Source organism: Cryptomeria japonica, chromosome 2 (genome assembly GCF_030272615.1).
Source record: "Cryptomeria japonica chromosome 2, Sugi_1.0, whole genome shotgun sequence".
Lineage (NCBI taxonomy): Eukaryota > Viridiplantae > Streptophyta > Pinopsida > Cupressales > Cupressaceae > Cryptomeria > Cryptomeria japonica.
In genome coordinates, this window is record NC_081406.1 from 505385861 (window position 1) to 505408301 (window position 22441).

Consider the following 22441-nt stretch of genomic DNA (forward strand, 5'->3'; position numbering starts at 1 on the left):
GGACAGGCAGAATCTAGCAATAAAAGCCTGTTGAATATCATCAAGAAAATTTTAGAAGAAAATAAAAGATCTTGGGATCAAAAGTTGAAGTTAGCTCTGTGGGCAGATAGAATAACAGTTAAAAAATCCATTGGAATGTCACCTTTTGAGTTGGTTTATGGTACCCAAGCCAGATTACTGATAAATAACCTTCTTCCAGTGTATAAGTTTTTGCAGGATGAGGACATGGAAATATCTGAACCGATGGAAAACAGAATGATCCAAATTGTAGAAATGGAGGAGCTTAGGACTTCTGCCCATAAGAAAAATCAGAAGATCCAGTTGCAGTCAAAGTATCTTTTTGATAAAAGGATATCATTAAGGAAGTTTCAAATTGATGACATGGTTCTTCAGTGGAATGCAAAAGGACAAGATAAAGGAAAGCATAAAAAATTTGAATCACTATGGATTGGCCCTTTTGTGGTTTGTGACCTGAATGGTAAGGATTCATATTTTTTGAAGAATATGAATGATGAAATGCAGGAATTTCCAGTGCATGGACAATTCCTGAAGCATTATTTCTCTTAATGTCCATGCACGGTAGGTCCTTTGTTTGTATATATATATATATATATATATATATTTCCTGTTTTCCTGGTTTTGGTCTATGTTTTGGTCTGTTTCTCCAGAGTTTCTAAGTTTTCTTGTGTTGATCTCGCAATCAACCATCCCCAGTCAGAGCCGCTGTTATCACTGTTTAAAATTGGGTTCTTCTTTTCCCATAATTGGCTATGGTTCATTAAAAAAAAATTTGAATAGGGTGTAATCCCAAGTGCTTCAGCTTTGTTCTAAACCTTAGGGGTTCAAGGGTTTTTGATTTTTTATCCTTTTGTGTTAAACCCTCGGGTTTCTAATTTTCTGTTACTTTGTTCACTTAAGGTTTGGGTTGTGGGGTCGTGGGAGGTGTCCCCCCCTTTATTATTTGCCTAGGCAGTTATGTTGATTATTTGAAAATCTTATGCCTTGTATGCTTTTCTTCTAAAGTTGTCGAGCCCAGTAATTAGTGATCAATTTGAGAGATGATCCAATGGCCCGCGCTATTTCGCAAGGGTAAAATGCTCACCCTTTAAGCCCGCGAAATAGTGAGAATTAACGAGGGCCGTCCATGTGTCATGATGGAGGAAGTAAAGGGTGTAGCTGTCAAAGGTGGTTGGAGCCCCGTGGCTTTCTTCTGGCATATTAAAAGGTAGCACGTGCCACAAGTCACCACAGTCGGCGGGTTAGGATTAAATGTTCGAAGTGGGCCCCAGAAATGACCTAGCAGGTACAGCTGTTAACAATCTATTGAGACCCCGTGGCTTCCTTCTGACAAATGACAGAGTGACAAGTCAGCTCCGAAAGTGACAAGGCGCCAGGTGTTCGTGACAAGTTATGTGGGCCCACCTCTCCTGAAAGCCTTCTCAAAGGATTAAATGTCGATTAATTTGAGAGATAATCCAACGGCTCGCGCTATTTCGCAAGGGTAAAATGCTCACCCTTTAAGCCCGTGAAATAGCAAGAATTAACGAGGACCGTCCACGTGTCATGATGATATGCGGTCTAAAAGGAAAATGTGGGTCCCTATGGTTCCCTCCTGGCAAATGAGAAAATGACAAATCAGCACCATAGGTGACTGGATGCCAGGTGTTAGTGACGAGTCCGCGGGCCCACCATTCCTGAAAGCCTTTTCAAAGGATTAAATGCTGATCAACTGCAAGGATGATCCGACGGTCGGCGCTATTTTGTAAGGGTTAAGTGCTCACTCCTTAGGCCCGCGAAATAGCAAGAATGAACAAGAACCATCCACGTGTCATGATGATGACATAAGAGATAGACCTGTTGAGATGAAAGTGGGGCCCCTCGTAGTTTCCTTTTGGCGAATGATAGAGCGACAAATCAGCGCCGCAGGTGACTGGATGCCAGGTGTTAGTGACGAGTTCGCGGGCCCACCATTCCTGAAAGCCTTTTCAAAGGATTAAATGTTCATCAACTGCAAGGATGATTCAACGGTCGGCGCTATTTTGCAAGGGTTAAGTGCTCACTCCTTAGGCCCGCGAAATAGCGAGAATGAACAAGAACCGTCCACGTGTCATGATGACACGTGGTCAAAGAAGAAAGTGTGGGCCTGCCAAGGTGGAAATGTCATTGTAAAAAAAAGACACGCGGCCAGTATCAAATAGAATGCGAAGGGAATTTTAAGGCCAATGATTTGATGCCACGTGGTATTATGTAGCCAATAGAAAAGCGGGACCCAAACTAAAGACAAAGCCGTCAGTAACGAAAAGGTAATAGTGAAACACTTGTAGGAATGTTATGACCCGTTGGAACGAAAAATATGAATTCTCGTATGATTTCGATTTTGAAGGGACGGCCAAAGCATGCGGAATCAATGTAATAGTTAAGGCCCTGAGTACAGGTATTTGATTTCCTAACAACCAAGTGAAGATATCTTTCAAAAGATTTTGCAGAAGAGCAGACACAGAGTTATCTTTTTCAGATACAGAGCAGGCGGTTCAGTTGCAGAGCAAATTCCTTCAAGCAAGCATCAAGTTCTCTCATATTTTGCAGCAATTCTTGTGTGGTGTTTTTAGTAAGATCATTCTCATGTTGCAGGATTGTTTAAGACTGATATTCATTTTCTTGCATTTTCAAATGGCTCCTAAAAGCGAATTTTCTGGCAAGGTTAATTATTTAGAAAGAAGTGTATGTGATGATTTTTTAGAACAGTTGACGTTGTCAACTAACTAGGCATCAAAGGCCAAAGAGTTAGTGCCCAGGGCTCCCCATCTGAAGATAGGAGAAGGATTGTATGACAAGGGTAATTGGCTGAGAGACCCACAGGTGGGACTGTCGGGGTTGGGGTTATTTAAAGTCGGATTTGGAATGAGAAATTCTCCTGCCCCTCAAAACAGTATTTGGGAACTAGATGTTGGGAAGTTAGTAGTCCCAGGGGTATTCATGGATACAGACTTGTTAACCCAAATGGCATTAAATTATGATCCAGTAACAAGATGCATCCGGGATATAAATGGGAAAACCCTTGTGGAAATTAATGCTGAGGAATTTAGGACAGCATTCGGACTCAATGAGTTCACAAACTTCCTGGAACCCATAAATTTCACATCATTAGCCCAAGTGTATAGTGCACAGAGGAGTCATCTCAGGAATGGGCCTCTTAAAGAACTTTTTCTGAAAATAGGAGGGTTAGCAGTTGTAGGACCCAATACGCAAGAGCTTTTCTCATTGAGTATGTTTACCTTCAGGGCTAAAGGAATGTATTGGGCACTTTGCCAAGTTCTAGGAGAGGATGCTGAAGCAAATATGCCAAATCACTATTTGCTAATGATCGTTCAGATTTTGAATCCTTCTCTTGCTATCACATTTGATTATGCTTCTTTCATTGCTGATGCTATCCATGGAGGGTTGATAGGAATAAAAAATGGAAAGGTGGATAGACCTTTCGAATGGTATTCACTCTTAATGCACCTATTTCTCTTCAAAGGTGGTGATTATTTCGCCAGTGGACTAGACCTGGTTAAAGAGAAGGAAGGAGAGAAAATGTCAGTACAATTATGGAGTACTGTGTTGTCATGGGACAGAGAGGATGCTAGTTTCCTAATGTTTGATAAATATTTTGCATCTAAAATAAGGACTCTCCTTTGCTCTGATAACCCAAGAGTCCCCAAGGTTCTTCTGGAATTCATAAGGCCCAAAGAATTCGCAGAGAACATCAAAATTGTTCATAACTGGGGTGACATGTATTTATATCCAGTCTCCACGGTTTTCAGAGTTTTTGGTTTCAGGGGTACTCCATTTTTGTTACCTTACCAGGTCCCTCTCAAAGTGGGAATAGCTGAGATCCTTAGACAAATTGGTTGCCTACAAGAGGCAGAGTTAACAGGCAGAGGTAAAGGGACTATTTTCCCTGCAGCTACCATAGCCCACCAATTTGTAATTACAAAGGGAGGCTGGAATTGCTTTGGGGATTTCCTCAAACCTTACCATTTATTCACTGCAGTGTCCAGGTGTGCTGATCCGGAGGACTTCTACAACGGTGTGTTCAGGAAGAAGGTAGCATGCAGAGGAAGGCCTCATCAATTCCAATTTCTTGAAGACCTCATCAGAAACAAATTTGATTTAGATGAGCAGGAATTAAGGAAAGAAAAGTGAGTGGCTTACAAGAAAGCCTTGGATTTTGTGCATCAATTTGATGCTAGCTATGACCCATTGTCTAGCTTCTTCCCATTGGAAGAAAAAATAAAGCTTTTGATTGTTTGTTTTGAAGATGTGATGCAAACATTGAAGGAGAAGAGGGAAGCTGTGATTAAGAGTAACCCTGAAAAGGCTAGAATGATCCTGAGCAAATCAGCTTCCACCAAAGCAATTCGTCGTGGTGATTACACATTGCACAAGAAATCAGGTTATAGTATGCTAGTGCCTACAACAGGGGAGCCCTCCACATCCAAAGGAAAGAGGAAGGTACAAGATGTCATTCACATCTAGGATAGCCCAAAGAAGCAAAGGGTGTGGAAGGAAGTGCAATCAGATACACCTTTGTATTCCCCATCCCAATCCCCTATCCATATAGGAGATGAACAAGCAGCAACCGAATACCTCTTGCAGTTGGGTAGCTTGGGTGAAATCGCATACACCTATGATGAAGTGGAGGAGGGAATGCCAAAAGAGCCCATTGATGCTGAAATGTACATCACCTCTACTGAACTTAAAGGCCATGAGTGGGATCCTGAGATAAAAAAGGCAAGTAGTGTCTTTTTAGCTGATGACAACTTTGTTACATCAGAAGCATTCATCCAGTTCACTTGGAAACAACATATAAATAGATATAATGCTAGATGTGAGACAAGGAAGGCTGAGCAGCCTGATAAAGACCCAGCCTCAGTGGAGGAAGAAATAAAATAGGAGATGATGGAAGAATTGAAAACCATCACTCCTGAACAGGGAAGAGATCTAGTAGCACAAGCTGGAGTGCTCATCTTACCAGAGTGGGATATTGTTGATGCTCTGGTGCTAGATGCAGTAAGAAAAGAAACTAAACCCATGGAAGGGGTTACATTCAGTAAGGATAATGTTGCACTAGTTATGTGGTCCCTCAAGAGAAATGAGGGCAAGAAAGGTAAAGACACCCCAGGGTCAAGTCACCTAGGTGGATTTATGGTAAAAAGAGTGCAGAGTACAGGGGTAGTAGAGGCTGCTAGCACTGTGCTAGAAACTGCAAAATTCAGTGTTGCAGTGGCTGAAAAGGAAGCCAAAGAAAAGGAGGCCCTCCAAATTAAGTTGGAAATAGTTTTGAAGGCCTACAATAATGCCAAGGAGGAGGTGAGTGGTAAAGATAGCATCATTGCTAGATTACAAAGCCAGTTGATGGGACAGCACCAACAAGGTGAGCCTTCAACATTGATGATTTCCTCCTCTCCTGCAAGACCTCCACCTACAAGCCCTATCATTGAATTCCCACTATCCCCAGCACCTTCCAGCTTCCAAATGATTGAGATTACTCCTCAAGAACTAGAAAACCTGAAACAAGCTCAGGCTTTGTATGCAGGGAAATATGAGGAAAAGGTAAGGGCCACAATCTCCAGTTTTGCAGATACAATAAATGCCTCATTGCTTTACAACAATGTGGGAAAAGTTATGGAGATATGGAATGAACTGAGGAGAGATAAGGCCATTTTGACACCCATTTTTGACAAATGGAGGCCTAGGGAGCAAGATCTAGAGTTCATGTATGTATCCTGTGATGAAGCAAGAGCCAATCCCATTATCAAAACCACTTCTGATGTCGCTAAAGTTTTAATGCAATTGGCAGCAGATGTAGATAATGTGGATAGAAAGGTCAATTTATGTAAGAAGGAATACACTGATCAAGTTTTTGAGTTGCTCCCAGGAATTTTTGCCAATCCGGATCAGTTGAAAGATAAGCAAATATGGCTTAAAGAGATAGAAGTCAAATTGTCAGCAAGGGTTAAGGGAATCATTGATCTTGATGATACCTCTTTATTTGTTATAACAATACAGGAAATAGAAAAAATTAAATCACATTATAGTTTCCTTAATTCAGAAGTCAACAAACTGAGAAATTCTTGGAAAAGGCTGACTAAAATTAAAAATGATGTGATTAATTTTTCATGGCCGACAGAAGAGACATATAATGAGTGGGAAGTTAAATATTCCACCCATGATCCAGAGCAGTTGGAGACCACCCCTGAAAAGATAGAAGAGGTTGCAACCGAACAGCCCATTGAACAAACTGCAGAGATTGAAAAGAGCGCATAACTGCTTTTACGCAAAAATTGTAATCTCTTCAATTTGTGAAATAATTGTAACAAACTCTCCTCGAGAAGTCTGAAGCTTTGTGCATCCATGTTGTTATAAATGGATACCAGGACTAGAGGAAAGGGGATCACAAGTTTGTTTTTGTAATAAAACACTGTAGAAATTTATCTGAGTTTTTTCAAAGTTTAATGGAGAACCAGAAATTTCTTGTAATATTTCTTGAAATGAATATCAATATACAGGCCATCGGTTTTGAGTAAAGCTATGTGTTGTCTTCAAGTTTGTTCACAAATTTATTTATTGTCTTTATTCTGAATAATCCAGGGTTGTTTAGTTTGAATGGAATTGTAAAGCAATCTCAGTATAAGTGTTTGTTAGCTTTTCTCTTTAGAAGGGAAATTAAATACGCGAGATCACTCATACCAGTAAATTCTTTGGAAGGAACTTTGAATTTTGAGGACCATATCTTAGTCTAGAATGATTGAATTCTTGTATGTGTCAGGCATATATCAGGATTATTGGAAACCAAGCCAACGAGAAGCATAAAGATATATTGTTTCAGGAGTTTTATTTGAGTTTAGGTGACTCTGTAACCTTGGATAAAGTACTGGTATTAATCGAGGTTGTTTATTGCATACTTTGTTGATCAAAAATGCTGAAGTTAAGTACAGTTTTTATTCTTTGTTTTCAGTTGATTTCAAGGTGAATAAATCCACTAGTTTTCTGGACTGGTTTGTTGTGGGTTTATTGTTTAAAAGTGTGAAATTAGTTCATAAAGGTATACCCACCTGGGCTCCAAGGAAGTCCGAAGTGTAGAAGGTCTAATCAAACCTTGTCATATGTTGTCTCTGGAATTTCCTTATCTTTGATGTTTTCTCTACACCTAGTTTAGATCATATTATCCTAAAGACATTGAAGGGAATCAAATTTTGATGACAACACTTCCGATCATCACCATCACCATCCCAATCAACATCAGTGTAAGCACATAGCATGAAATCATCATTCCTCGGATAGCATAAACCATAATCGACAACTCCTTTCAAGTATCTGAATATCCTCTTTACAATAATTACATGACTCTCTTTCAGATCATCTTGATATCTAGAAGCCATGCACACATCATACATATTGTTAGGTCTATTCTGAGTCAAGTAAAGAAGTCCACCAATAGTACATCTGTACAACGTTTGATTAGCTTTCAGAGATTCATCATTTTTAGATAATTTGCAGCCAGTCACCATAGGAGTTCCAACTGGTTTAGGATCTTCTAACCCAAACTTCTTCAACAATTCCTTCACATATTTAGTTTGAGATATATAAATGCCTTTCCTAGTCTGTGAAATCTGCAAACCTAAGAAAAAATTCATCTCTCCTATCATAGACATTTCAATTTTTTTTTTCATATCACTGAAAAACTTCATACTTAAGTCATCATCTCCTCCAAAGATAATATCATCAACAAAAACTTCAATAATCAAAATGTTATCATTCTCAATCTTGAAATATAGATTACTATCAATAGTACCTTAATTAAATCCTAGCTTCAACAAATACTTATCCAATCTAGCATACCGAGCTCTAGGGTCTTGTTTCAATCCATAAAGATATTTCTTCAGTTTGCATACCCTGTCTCCATTATCAGATAATGAAAATCCATCAGGTTTCTCAATGTAGACTTCTTCCTCAAGATCACCATTCAAAAGGGCTGACTTGACACCCATCTAATATACCTTGAAATCCTTATAAGAAGCATATGCAAGCAATAGTCTAACAGCTTCAAGTCTATCTACTAGAGAAAAAGTCTCCTCATAATCAATCCCTTCCTTTTTTGAATATCCTTTGCATACTAATCTTGCTTTATTTCTGACAACTTCACCAACTTCTTTCAATTTGTTCCTGAATACCCATTTAGTACCAATCACATTCTTGTCTTTAGGTCTAGGCACAAGTTCCCATGTGTTACTTTTCAATATAATTCAATTCTTCTTCCATAGCCTTTATCCAATTTTCATCTTTGCAAGCCTCAACAACATCTTTAGGTTGAATTTTAGAAATCAAACATACCTCTTCAGTAGATAGCCTTCTTCAAGTCATCATGCTTTATTTTTATCCCCAATGATCTAATTTTTAGAATGATTCAATCTTACATACCTCAGAGTCTTCTGATTATTCTGATTTTCAGGCTCCTGCACCTCTTAACCGACAACAACAATATTCTGATTAACTTCCTCTATCGGATCCTTCTGCTTCAATTCTTCAATCAAAATTTATGTTAGAACAACATTCTGATCATCATCATATCCACATGCTCTGATTTCTTTTCCATAGTTCTCATCAACCTTCACATTTGCACTTTCCACTATCTTTCTCAGTGTCTTATTGAAGCACCGATAGGCTTTTCTCTTTGTTGAATATCCCAAGAAAATTCTTTTATCACTTCTTGCATCAAACTTTCCTATATCCTCATCTCTCTTGATATAACACTTGCTTCAAAAATTTCTGAAATATCTCACAATAGGAACATGACCAAACCATATCTCATAAGGAGTCTTACTGGTATCACTTTTTTTTTGTACTTGGTTGAATGTGTAAACAACAGTTCTAACAAATTCTCTCCAATAGATTTTTGGAACATTCCCTTCAATCAACATAGTCCTTGCAACATCCAAGATTGTTTTGTTCTTCCTTTTGACAACTCCATTCTATTGTGGGGTTCTAGGAGTAAATAATTGTCTTCTAATTCCATGCTTTTCACAAAATGAGTCAAACTCACCAAAACAAAATTATCCTCCTCTATCAGATCTTAGACACTTCAGCTTCAATCTTGTCTTAGTTTCAACCTTTGCTTTGAATATCTTGAATTTTTCCAATGTTTCTGATTTTTCCCTCAAAAAGGCAACCCACATCAGCCTGGAATAATCATCAATCATTAACATGAAATATCTGTCACCCTACACACTTCTTATACTTGTAGGTCCACATAGGTTAGTATGCACAAGATCTAGCAATACATCTGATGTATATTTCTTCCTCTTGAAAGAAATTCTTGTTTTCTTTCCCATTTGACATTCCTTAGATACCGGATTAGCAGGCTTGACAATTTTAGGCAAATCTCTAACAACTTGAGTAGAAATAATCTTAATAATTAAGTTAAAATTAACATGACACATTCTCTTATGCCATGACCAAATTTCATCAATCTGAGCAATCAAACAACTTTTCTCACCGGCATTCAAATGAAAGATATTACCTTTAGTCTTAGTTCCTAATGCAATATCTATATCGAAGGCATTTAGGATCTTGCATTTTCCATTCTTGAATTTCAAATCATAACCTTTGTCAACCATCTATCCAACACTCAAAAGATTATGCTTCAAACCTTCAACATACAAGACATCATCAGTGTTATGCTTACCATCAAAGGAAATAGAACCTCTACCACGGATCACACAGGCTTTGCCATCTCCAAATCTTACTATTCCACCATCATACTTCTCAATACTCACAAATTTTCTTTTATCACTGGTCATATGATGTGAACAACTACTACCAATCACCCATTCATCTTTCTCTTCAACTTTAGCAGCTAAAGCTTTCTCCTTAATAGTGCAGCTTGTGGAATCAACAAGTACCAACCCATCTTCTTTAATAGCAATAAACAAAATTTCATCTCCTTCTGATTCTCCATTTGTAACACCTTCATTAGTAGCATAATAACAGTTCTTCTGATATTTATACTTCTGGTTAGACTTGTAAGGCTTATCATACTTCTCATGCTTCTCATATCTATCATACTTTTCTTGCTTATCAAAGTTATCATGCCTATCGTACTTAGACATGCTCTCTGGGAATCTAGAAGATAAATGTCCTATCTTATTGCATGTACTTAGACATTCTCTCTAGGAACCTAGAAGATAAATGTCCTATCTTATTGCAAGAGAAACATTTCAAAGGCAATTTTCCATCATACTTACTAGCTCCTTTAGGAAATCTCTAAGGAATCAATGCTTCAAGCTCATCCAATTCTCTTTCTTGCTCTTCCATCTCTCTTCTCTCTCTTTCATATCTGGATATTCTACATTCTTCAAGATCATATGTCTTCTTTCTGGATACAGATGCTCTAAATGTTGTCTCAAACTTTCCATGTGATTAACCAAATTCACTCAATTCAAATGCAACAATCTTTCCGACCAACATATCTCTTGTCACAGTAGTCACACTCAGGATTTCATCAATAGCAGCTACCTTATGTTTGTAAGAAGGAGAAAATTATCTAAGCACCTTGGAAAAAATTTCAACTTCTTCAAGGGTTCCACCAACACATATAAAACCTAGGAAAAGTTCATTCACCTTAGCCATGAAGGATTTTATGTTCTCATCTTCTCCCATTTTTAGCATCTCATACTTCCCTTTCAAACTCTAAAACTTAGCAACTTTGACTTGTTTATCTCCTTCATACAAGGACTCAAGCTTCTCTTGGATCTCATGTATAGTATAAAGTCCCATTACGTCATTAATCTCCGAATCAATCAGGGAACTCAACAATGCTTCCTTATCTCTAATGTTATTTTCAACATCCTTGATCTTAGCAATAGTAATCGGTCCATTATGAGGAACATAAAAGGCATCCTTTGTAATCTTCCAGTAATCCTCTCCAAGACATCTCAAGTGCACCTCCATCCAGTTCTTCCATATAGCATAGTTACTTCCTTCAAATATAGGACTCTCCTTCTTAAAGATAACACTTTCATTTGCCATCCTGGATCACCTCAAGGTGTCAAGCTTCTTTCAGAGGATCTAGCTCTGATACCAATTATCGGAAACAAAGATGAAAGAAAAATAAGTGGGGGGGGTGAATAAGTTTTCACCAGATCAACAAATTTAACCTCAAATACAAATCTAATTAATTCCAACAACAACAAAGATAAGAAAATTCATAGAACAACACACAACACCAAGATTTTTGATGTAGAAAACCCGGTTAAGGGAAAAGCAACAGTGGGAACCTACCCACAACAAAATGTTACTCTGCTGTAGTATGTGAAAATAACTACAATGAGGAATGTACATGCATTCAAGCTCACTACTCAAAATGTTGGCATATGGACACTCCAATGAGACATTGTGTGTGATTGAAGGTTTTGTCATTGATGGCAACCTTGCAATCCTATGGCACCGGCAAGACATTATACTGGCAAAGCATTACACAGGCAACCTTGCAATCCTATGACACCCGCAAGACATTATACCGGTAAAGCATTATTCAAGAAAGACATTATACCGGCATCAGCAAGATCACTCTACACCAGCACTGGCATAGAAGAAAAGATGTATACCGGCATAGAGGCCGACAGGATTTTTGATATGTAATATTTTGTTTATTATTGTAAGCCGACTTGGAAAATTGTAAAATGACTCTTGTATATAAAAGAGATCATTGTAGTCATTTGTATGATATGGATAGGAAGCATAAAGAAAATTATAAGGCAGACCTAATATGCGAATTGTAGGTCAAGGGTATATGTAAAGAACAAAGCAAGAACTGGTACTGAATTTGGCATTGAAGATGCTATTGTAAAGTAGTACAGATCATTGGATTTGCATAATCCTCATTGTAAGTCAATGTGACTTCTTATTGAGCAATGTGCTCTAGGTAGTTGGCCTTCCTACATGTGCAGGCCCCTATTGTAAGTAATATTCTCTTATTGGCCAGTAAGTGAATATTGTGGGTCACAAATCCCATTGAGGATTTTCCCACACCGGGTTTCCTCATTAAACATCTTGTGTTATGGTGTTCTTTTCATGTGGATGCTTTTGATTCTGTTAATTACATTAATTCTTGCATACCGGCATACTGTTACTTTATGTTCTGCATGTTCTATTTTAAGAAAATCTCATTACTGGTCAGATACCGATTCACCCCCCCTCTCAGTATCTGTGGGAACCCTAATAATTAGTATCAGAGCTTGGTCCTCTATTTTCAGAAGCCTAACAGCTTGAGGAAGATCTTGACACGAGTAAAGATGGAAACTCTGATGAAGCAACTTGAAGGAGCTCTTACTGACTATGATGTAGCAAAGTTGAAAAATATCAAATTAGAAGATGATTTAAAAGCAGCTCAAGATATTATTTAGGCACTTCAAGAAAATCTTAATGTTACAAGAAATAAGAGAAGAGAACTTTGTGAAAAATTGCAAAATGAGAATGATGAAAAGGAATCACTTAATGATATGATAAGCAAATTGAAATAGGAGATCGTGACAACGAAAAATAAAATGCTGGATATGACTATGAGATTTTGCAAAGAGATTGAGGATAGAAAGAAGAATGAAGAAGAATTGACTAGAAGACTAAGTGATGCAGCAAATGAGAACACAAGACTTAGCTATGAGAATGACATGTTGAAGATAGATCTGATGCATACTCAGAATGACTCGAATGAACTAATGAGACAAAAAGAAATCTTGGAAAGGGAATTGGAAACTGCGAATCAACACAAAGAAAAATTCAAGAAAAGCTCAGAAGAACTTGGTACCTTATTGAAGAATCAAAAACCCAAAGGTGACACTTCTGGAATTGGATTTGAAGTTGGAGAAAGCTCCGGTACTACAAATGCCTAGGATCATAGCAAATTGGTAAGACCTTCTAGTACTTACAAATTCAATGGAAAATGCTTTAACTATAATAAATATGGTCATAGGGCAAATGAATGTAGATCTAGGAATTATCAAAACATCAATCCTCCCACCGGTCAATGCTCCAAATGCAACAAAATTGGTCATAACTCTGAAAATTGCAGAATGAATGTAAGATGTTACGTTTGTGGAAGATTTGGTCATTTATCAAATCAATGCAGAACACAAACCGGCATAGGTTATGGGAAAGCTATTCAAAAAAATAATGTAACTTGTTATGCATGTAACAAGATTGGTCATATTGCTAAATTTTGTAGAAGTAAAGGTACATCGGTAGACAACAAAAGTACTAGTTTGAAAGGTAAAGAAAAGGTTGAAGAGGTTAAGAAAAAATTCTCAAAGTAATGGATTAGAAAAGGTGATCTAAATAATGGGGATACTCCTCCACCGGTAGAACCAACAAATGCTCCACAGGCAAGACAATGTGATGCTCCACTGACTGGACAGAGCAATGCTCCACCAGCAGGATGTTCTTCATCTAATTGAAGAAAATTATCTTGAGGGTTTGGCAATCTAATGACACATGTGCTATTATTCCCTTAGTTAGAGAAAAGAAGTTGAAAAATCACTCATTACCAACAAATAAAGTTAAGCTAATACATTACCGGCAAGTAATTAATGTGGTAGGTAGCAGAAAAGACTTTATAAAATAAGGTTTTGGCTCCATTTCATTTCACCGTGAATTCAAACTTTCAAAGAGCGCGAAGACTTCCGAGCTCAAGGCATTTCGAGCAAAGAGGCAAAGCACTTTAGCAATCAATCCATCCAAAGGCAGAAAAAGGTATTTATCATCATGGCATCCTCCTTTGCACCTGAATTCATAGCAAACCCTACAGTAGTCGAAGTTATAAAATGACCTAGGCCCATGTTTGAGCTAGTTCCCGAGGTAGCTAAGAAAGATGACAATATAGGTTCTTTTTCCCAAATTCCAAAAGGTGTTGCTTATGTAGAAGACCCTAGAATGTATATTCATTGCAACATAGAGGAATTAGGTGATGAAGAAATTAAAAATATGTATAAGACGGTTATATGTGACAATTCCGGAAATGTGAAACCTGAACATAAAGTTGTTGAAACCCTAGGATTCACTGAAATCCTTTGCATTCCTGAATTTCCCAAGGAAGTGGTTAGGATAGTTTTAAGCAAGGTACATGGTTCATTCTTTTGGCTTGATTCAGTGCACAAAATTACAAAGGAAGCTATGAAAGGACCTGACAAGACTAAGAAGATCTCCAATAACCTAGCAACGAAGTTAACTGGTGCAACATCAGACAAAAGGTCTCTGAGGGTTAATGATGTGACTGATACAAATGTTAGATTTGTTAGCATGATTTTAGGGTACAAAGCAACTCATGCAAATAGACTTAACTCAGTCTCTAGTTTATGCATTAAGAGTGCTCATGATATCGTAAAAGAAAATATGAAAATTGATGTATGTGAATGGTTAAAAGATGAGTTGATTGATAACTTAGCCAAAATCAAGAAGGATAAGAAAGGAACTTTTAGATTTGGAAATTTACTTGTATGCATAATGCTACATATAACCAAATAGGTTCCCAGTATAGGCAACAAAGATTTTGGATTTGACATACCAGTAGGAAAACAATTATCAAACCTATTCAACAACATGGGTGAAAACAAAGAAAAGAATATCAATGAGTATTTTCAAGCATTAAAGGTCAAAATGAACAAAAGAATCAGACTATCATAGGAAATTGTCAACAAATACAAGGATGAGATCTAGATGGAAGTAGTCATCCCAAGGACAATCTGGGTAACAGAGATGGGGTATGAACCAGATGACCACATAGTGGAAACTTATGCCAAAGCACTTCTGGAAGCCCCCAATGAACCAAAGGAAGAAGTATTTGGTAGTGCTGAGACCATAGAAAGTCAAATTCAATCTAAGAAGAGAGTGAAAAAGGTTAAGGCATTTGTGAGAAAAGGATCCAGACAAGCAAAGGCCATAAAGGAAGATGTATTAAAGAAAACTAGCATAACTGAAGATGAGTTGGTAGCCCAACAACCTGAAACTCATCTATCACCGGTAGGTACTTCCTCAGAAGAAGATATGCCAGCAACTTTTAAAAGAGTTGTTAGGAAACGAGACCCCTCACCGGCAACCACTCCTTCACCTAGAAGGACAAGACAGAAGCAACAAGCTGTGAGATCTCCGGTCAGAAAGGTCACACCTAAGAAGAAGCTGACCCCCAAAAGGAAGAAAAAGACAAACACTGACTTGGCCCCTCTTGATATATTACTGAATGAGATCACAAAGGAAGGTAAATTGAAAAACATAGGGAAAATCTATGACACCCTATTAGATGATGAGAAAGGACAAGTTGAGGAGAGTGTTATATTACACATGGACATGTATAAAAAGTTTTTGTTGCAAGTCTTAAATGAAATTCCTGATGAACTATATAAAAGACTTGAGGCCAGAAGGCAAGGAATAATTTAGCCGGATAAGAAAATTAAAATAGAAAAACTACTTGCAGTATACCCGGTTAACTCATCTAAAGAAATTGATGATCTGATAGCTCAGGCCAATCGGATAGTTTTTTCCACTGCACACCAGCAAATTTCACTGATGGCAGGTAGAGTTACAGAGGTTTCAGAGGAAACAGAAAATGGTTGGGATATATTCTTGGTTGAAAAAGAAAAACAAGAAGAATATAGGAATCCCAAGCCCATTCTGGTATATCAGAAGGACAAAGGGAAAGGTAAAGTTGGTGGACCACCGAGTATTAAGATTAGAGACAACTTACCCCCACCTCCTCTAAATACTCCACCGATAAAAATAACAACCACTGAAGATCAACCGACAGCTGAGAGTATGGATACAGAGGATAATAATCCTAATCCTAAAGTCCTATATATTGTGAATGTTGATACTCAGAAGATCAACATAGTGGTAGATAAGGATACAATAGATAAATCAGGTATAGCCAAAGAGCCTCCGGTAACAGGAAACACAGAGCAACCGATAGTAGATACAGAGAAAAAGATGTAATCTGGAACACAAACAAAGCAATCAACAAAGCTAAAGGCTCCAGAACAGATGCCACCGGTAAGAAATGATGCAGGAAAACCAGTGCTTAAAGATATGGAGACACAAACAGACCTACCAGAGGTCAATACTAGCATGGTCACTTCCACCAGCACTCAGTTTGTTGGGTCACCATCAAAGTCAACAAATGTGACTGAGGTATTACTTGAATCTATCAAGAAAATAACTGATTATAGCTCACAAGCTTATAAAGCGATAGATGATTCAATTCCATTTTTGAAATCAATAGCTCCTAATTGTAATATAGACAATAAAGATTCTTTAGGCCAGTTGGATACACTTTGTAAATATATTTCTGGAAATCTTGAGCAAACAAAGGTAGAAACTGTAAAGGAAATTGTAGAAAAAGAGAAACAGAAATTCTTTGAGGAAGGAATAAAGAAGTGTAATAGGGAATTTGACACACTTCTACCGGAACTGTGTAATTTATTGAAAGAATACAAAACTCTATACAAAGACACCTGTAAGAAAAACTTTTTGACCATAGCTGTAGACAAAAAGACGAGCAAGGTATAGGAAGAGATCAATAAACTTGCAGATAATTTTGTTAACTCACCTGATACATTATCAGTTTTTGAGGAAAAGATAACAAATTTTAAGGAAGTACTCAAATTGGAAAGAGAAAAAGAGAAAATAATAAACAAGGCAAAACTCTTGAGATCTAAACTAAGTCCAAGATTGGACTATTTAGCATCTCTATAGAAGGAAATCTTAGAGGCACTAACACAGGGAAGCAAAACATCGGTAGAGCACTTGCAGTATCTCACCGGTACAGTAAACAGAACTGAGACAACAATAAAAGACATTAAGAAGTTTATGGATGGCATAAACTTAATTTTGGGAGATCTTCTTTAGATAATAACTACCCAACTACAAGGTTGATGTTATGGATTATTACAACTACAAACTCTACTAACCTTTGTCATTGATGCCAAAGGGGGAGTAGTAAGATGAGAAAATTCAAAAACATAGGGATCATATGCTCAGGGGGAGTTCTCACATTTTTGGTAACATTTTTGGTCTACACATTTTTGGATATCCTTTTGAAATTTCTCATGAGTGTTGCCATCAATGCCAAAGGGGGAGATTGTTGGCATATGGACACTCCAATGAGACATTGTGTGTGATTCAAGGTTTTGTCATTGATGGCAACCTTGCAATCCTATGGAACCGGCAAGACATTATACCGGCAAAGCATTACACAGGCAACCTTGCAATCGTATGGCACCCGCAAGACATTATACCGGTAAAGCATTATTCAAGAAAGACATTATACCGGCATCAGCAAGATCACTCTACATCGGCACTGGCATAGAAGAAAATATGTATACTAGCATAGAGGTCAACATGATTTTTGATATGTAATATTTTGTTTATTATTGTAAGCCGACTTGGCAAATTGTAAAATGACTCTTGTATATAAAAGAGATCATTGTAGTCATTTGTAGGATATGGATAGGAAGCATAAAGAAAATTATAAGGCAGACCTAATATGCGAATTGTAGGTCAAGGGTATATGTAAAGAACAAAGCAAGAACCGGTACTGAATCTGGCATTGAAGATGCTATTGTAAAGTAGTACAGATCATTGGATTTGCATAATTCTCATTGTAAGTCAGTGTGACTTCTTATTGAGCAGTGTGCTCTAGGCAGTTGGCCTTCCTGAATGTGCAGGCCCCTATTGTAAGTAATATTCTCTTATTGGCCATTAAGTGAATATTGTGGGTCACAAATCCCATCGAGGTTTTTCCCACACCGGGTTTCCTCGTTAAACATCTTGTGTTATGGTGTTCTTTTCATGTGGATGATTTTTATTCTGTTAATTACATTAATTCTTGCATACCGGTATACTGTTACTTTATGCTCTGCATGTTCTGTTTTAAGAAAATCTCATTACTGGTCAAATACTGATTCACCCCCCCCTCTTAGTATCTATAGGAACCCTAACAAAAAATACAATAACCCAGAAAGGCTAAAACCGTTAGGGAAGGTTCACTACCTTACAAGGAAGGCTCATTGACTTACAAAATATTTAGACAACAATCCAAAATTAAATGATTTGAAAGAATAGAATCTACAAATTCCTAATGATAGTTTCAATTAAGCATATATGTTTGCTCTGCACCACTCCAATCTCTGCTCAATCACAATGTCAAAGGATTTATTCTCTTGTTTGCACCTTTACCATTATCTGATAATGCAAACACACCACCAACAATGAATTTACATGACCTTATCACCTATTTATACAATTCATCAACTTTGACAACAAGGTTGGCCAAACCCTCAGCTCATAATTACAAAATTTGTTGGCATTTTACACTTAGATGAGAATACTTGATGTTCTCATTGATGGCAACCAACTGGTAATATGGTTCACAACATACACCAGCAACAAACATCATCTACCGACACCAACATACACAACAAGATTATTCTCCTCGACAACCAGTCTACACCGACAAAAGATCTTATCGGCACCCCAGACGACATGGAAATTATATTGTTTTGTATTGTAATTATATTGTATAGCCAACATGATGTATTGTAAAGACTCATATATGTATGAGATCTTATAGGTAATTTTGTAAGAGACATAGGTATGTGAGAAAGTGATAGGTATGCATAGGTAATTAATGCAAGTGGATTATGAGAGCGAATATCTATATATACATTTTGATGTAATATTTTTTATGAGAGAATAAGAGCAGAGTAGATTGAAGAAAGGTTTGTGGTAGAGGTATTTGATAGAGCTTAAATTGGTATTGAATCAAGTATTGTAGATGTTATTTTGAGCAGTACATTGTCATCAGATTTAATCATCCAATTTTGTAGTCAGTGTGACTCCTTTTTGTGATTGAGCAGTGAGCTCTAGGTTGTTGGCCTTCTTGCATGTGCAGGGCCCTATTGTATCAGTAATATTTATTCATATTGACCAGTGAGTAAATATTGTGGGTCACAAATCCCACTGAGGTTTTTCCCCTACTGGGTTTCCTCACCAAAATATCTTGTATTATGTTGTGCATTGATGTTGTCTCTCTTATTTCTCTTTATTGCTTTATTGTTTGTTTACCAGTACATTAATTTGGGTTGTAAAGTTGCAAACAAGTTTAAATATTTCATTCACCAGTTAGACACTGATTCACCCCCCCCCCCCCCCTCTTAGTGTCTTTGGGATTGATCAAGTATCTAACAATTGGTATCAGAGCCAAGTCCTCTATTTGCAAAAGCTTAACAACTTGAGGAAGATTCTGAAACCAGTATCAATGGAAAGATTGAGACAATAGTTTGAAGGAGCTCTTGAAGATTTTGATGTAGAGAAATTGAAGAATATCAAACTGGAAGATGAACTCATAACTACTCGAGGATTTATCAGAGCACTTCAAGGTAACCTAGTTATAGCAAAGAGTAAGAGAAAATAATTACATGTGCAATTGAAAAATAAAGATGATGAAGAACAAGAAACTCTTAGAGATATTGCAGACAAATTGAGACAAGAGAACAGTAACATGAAGAATGAGATGCAAGATTTAACCATGAGACTATGCAAAGATATTGAAGATAGAAAGAGGAATGAGGAAGATTTGGCTAGAAGACAAAATGAAAGATCAAATGAATCTCAAAGGCTTAGTTATGAAAATGATATTCTCAAAACTAATTTGATTCACATGAAACATGACAAAGATGAACTTTTGAGACAAGTTAGCACTTTGGAAAGTGAGTTGGTCACTGCAAATGAATACAAAGAAAAAATCAAGAAACGTTCAGATAATCTTGATGATATGATGAAAAGTCAGAAACCTGATGGAGAAACAATTGGAATTGGATTTGAACATGGAGAAAGCTTAGGGACTACAAACAATCATGATCACAACAAACCGGTAAGGCAACCTAATGCTTATAAATTTAATGGGAAATATTTCAATTGCAACAAATTTGGTCATAGAGAAAATTAGTGTAGATTTAGGAATAATCAGAATACAAACTTACCCATCGGTCAATGTTCCAAATGCAATAAAAATGGTCATAACTCAGACAATTGCAGAATGAATGTGAAATGCTATGTTTGTGGTAGATTTGTACATTTATCTAATCAATGCAAAACTCAAACCGGTCAAGGTTATGGAAAGGATATTCAGAGAAATAATGTAACTTGTTATGCATGTAACAAGATTGGGCATATTGCAAAATTTTGTAGAAGCACCTGGCAAAAAATAAAGGATCTAACAAGAAAGGCAAAGAGAAGGTGACTAAAATCAAGCAAGAATTTTCAAAACAATAGATTAGGAAGAGAGATCAGAGTGGTGATGAATCTGTCACTGCACCGGCAAAACAGGGTAATCTTGCACCGACAAGAGATTCTTCATCCAGCTAAGGAATAATCCTTAGGGATAAGGCAAAAAATTGAAAACCATGCATTTACCCTCAGTTGATAGTAAGAAGTTATATTTCTTCTTTATCGAAAGATATGTGGACTTTTTCACTTCACCAACAAACATTTATTGCGGTTGTAAGTTAAAATTTTGGTTATAAAGACATTGTAACCTTTCATTTCAACTCACCAACCATCCAAGCATTCAAAGAGAGGGAAATTGAGTAAAGGAATTCTAAAGGCGAAGAAACAAAGATCTTTTTCAGGGCATCCAAGGATTTCACAGTTAAGAGGTATTTATCTTTCGCAATGGCATCTTCATCTTCTATTCCTGAATTCGTAGCAAACCCTACTATTATGGAAAACATTAAGCGACCTAGACCAATTTTCAAGATCATTCCCAAGATAGAAAAACAGGATGATTCTATTGGTACATTTTCCAAAATCCCAAAGGGAGTCGCGTTCACTGAAGACCCTAGGGCATACATATATTGCAACATAGAAAGTTTAGGATCTGAAGATTTGATGAACATGTACATGGATGAAATTACTGATAAGGATGTGTTAGGGTTTCAAGAAGATCCGAAGCAAATATGAACTAACAATTATATGCAGATTTAAATACAAAAGATAAAGAAATAAAACAGGACACAGATAACACAGAGATTTAACGTGGTTCACCCAGAATAGGTTACGTCCACCATACACAGTCGTCCAATCTTTCTTATTATCTAGCAAAAATAGTACATCAACCTTACAATGCCTTAAGCATCCCAGTCACTTATAACATGCCTTTTTAGGGAAACAAACAAAGTCAGCCTTTTTAGGGTTTTATTACAATGTCAGTTTTCATCAACGAAAAATGGCAAAAAAAAATTTCTCGGGGGCAAGGCCCGGCCCGGCCCTAGACCCCAGTGAGGATACGTGCTGAGTGTACAGTACTTTGTTGATCAGTCACCACATTTCAACAATCTCCCACTTGGAGACTGATCAAGCTCCACACCGAACAATCTCCCACTTGGAGACTGATACTACATGACACCACTGTACATGCAACATCCGCTGGATAAAACACTAGGACTTGACTGGTATAAATTCCACAATTATCAATCAAGAAGACCAATAGAAACTAATGAAGAAATTAGCTTCTCCTATGGAACTGCCTTTGTGAACATATCGGCAAGATTCTCACTTGTGTGAACCTTCTCAAGCCATAACTGACCCTCCTCCAAAATAGTCCGAATGAAGTGGTACCTGAGCTGAATGTGCTTTGTCCTTGAATGAAAAGTAGAGTTCTTTGCAAGATGAATGGCACTCTGGCTATCAGTATACAATGGGCTATCCTCTTGTGTCTGATCCAATTCCTTTAGAAAACATTGCAACTAAATCATCTCCTTGCTGGCTTCTGTAGCAGCAACATACTCAGCTTTAGTGGTTGAAAGTGCAACAACCTTTTGCAGCCTAGAAATCCAACTGACTGCAGTTCCCCCTATAGTAAAAACATACCTTGTAGTACTCCTCCATGAATCAATATCACCTGCCAGATCAGAGTCAACAAATCCACTCAGAGTAGCATTAGATCCTTTGAAATATAATGCCTTTGTAGTAGTTCCTTTCAAATACCAAAGAATCCATTTCACAGCATTCCAATGTTCCATACCCGGATTACTCGTAAACCTGCTCACAACTCCCACTGCATGTGCAATATTTGGCCTTGTGCATACCATTGCATACATCAGACTGCCAACAACTGATGAATACGGGATGTTAGACATTTTATTAACCTCTTTCTGTGCCTTTGGGCACATCTCCTTAGTCAATTTGAAATGACTAGCCAAAGGTGTACTAACTGCTTTTACATCGTGCATGTTAAATCTTTTCAACACCTTCTTTATATAATCACTTTGGGACAAATTCAAGGTTCTATTTTTCCTGTCTCGTGTAATCCTCATACCGAGAATTTGCTTAGCTGCACCCAAATCCTTCATAG

At 37.3% G+C, this 22441-nt stretch overlaps 1 pseudogene; it reads right to left on the reverse strand.

The window, feature by feature from the left end:
- The window catches only part of LOC131078938 (NADP-dependent malic enzyme, chloroplastic-like), a 124467-nt pseudogene that overhangs the window by 20301 nt on the left and 81725 nt on the right, over positions 1-22441 (reverse strand).